The 1509-nt window shown below is 40.9% G+C and overlaps 1 non-coding gene across 1 annotated transcript; it reads left to right on the top strand.

Annotated features, from left to right (window-relative positions):
* Positions 1 to 395: 395 nt before the first annotated feature.
* On the top strand, positions 396 to 468 carry TRNAA-AGC (transfer RNA alanine (anticodon AGC)). Its single transcript has one exon. It is a non-coding gene; the product is annotated as a tRNA-Ala (tRNA).
* Positions 469 to 1509: the final 1041 nt, after the last annotated feature.

Genomic DNA, 1509 nt, shown 5'->3' with positions numbered 1-1509 from the left:
GCTTCAGCCAACGACCCATATCATATATACATGTTATTTTTAAAAGCTGCACAGTATTACGTTTTACTAGACATGCATCTAGCATGAGAGCCGGATGCCTCCGTTTATGCAAACGTTTAGGTAATATCGGTGAATATCCATGTGCTTTGAGGGAAGAGTTGCTGTCTGACACTATAATGAGATCAGACAGAGATTAGAATTCTGCCCAATAGGGTTCTAGTTTATGGTGGTTTCCAATAGTTCTGCAATAAAAGGGACGTTTCTCTTTGTTGGATGTGTATCTGTACAGGTAGAGTTGCTAACCTGTGGGTGTTACAAATTCAGAGACTTAATTAATGAAAGAACACTTGGACTCTTTCAACGAGGATTTGGTGCAGCATCCCTGTGGATACGACAGGGAATTAGCTCAGATGGTAGAGCGCTCGCTTAGCATGCGAGAGGTAGCGGGATCGATGCCCGCATTCTCCAAAGCTTCATTTTAGGGTGTGTGTAAAACCCGGAACGCGCCGGAACGGTACCCTAACCTATAAAATGGCAGCAAAACTCACCTGAAAATGATGCAAACACACATGAAGAACATTTTGGAAATGGGATAGGTTGAACAATGTGCTGTCATTAACCCATTACTGCCCAAAATCTATATTTTCACACGAAAAAAAACCCGGAACAGGCCGGAACGGTACCCTAACATATAAAATGGCAGCAAAAAGCACCTGAAAATGATGCAAACACACATGAAGAACATTTTGAAATGGCAAAGGATGAACAATGTGCTGTCATTAACCCATTACTGCACAAAATCTACATTTTAACACAAAAAAGTACCCGGAACGGGCCGGAGCGCTACCCTAATATATAAAACGGCAGCAAAACTCACCTGAAAATGATGCAAACACACATGAAGAACATGTTGAAATGAGAAAGGTGCACCAATATGCTGTCATTAACCCATTATTGCCCAAAATTTACATTTTATCACGGAAAAGTACCCGGAACGGGCCGGAACGGTACCCTAACATATAAAATGGCAGCAAAAATCACCTGGAAATTATGCAAACACACATGAAGAACATTTTTAAATGAGAAAGGTGCACCAATATGTTGTCATTAACCCATTACTGCCCAAAATCTACATTTTATCACGAAAAAGTACCCGGAACGGGCCGGAACGGTACCCTAACATATAAAAAGGCAGCCAAAATCACCTCAAAATGATGCAAACACACATGAAGAACATTTTGAAATGAGAAAGGTGCACCAATATGTTGTCATTAACCCATTACTGCCCAAAATCTACATTTTATCACGAGAAAGTACCTGGAACGGGCCGGAACGCTACCCTAATATATAAAACGGCAGCAAAACTCACCTGAAAATGATGCAAACACACATGAAGAACATGTTGAAATGAGAAAGGTGCACCAATATGCTGTCATTAACCCATTATTGCCCAAAATTTACATTTTATCACGAAAAAGTACCTGGAACGGGCCGAAACGCTACCCTAAT

Source organism: Ambystoma mexicanum, chromosome 5q, assembly GCF_040938575.1.
Source record: "Ambystoma mexicanum isolate Mex_15411 chromosome 5q, UKY_AmexF1_1, whole genome shotgun sequence".
NCBI classification, from domain to species: domain Eukaryota; kingdom Metazoa; phylum Chordata; class Amphibia; order Caudata; family Ambystomatidae; genus Ambystoma; species Ambystoma mexicanum.
This window is presented reverse-complemented; position numbering and strand designations above follow the sequence as displayed.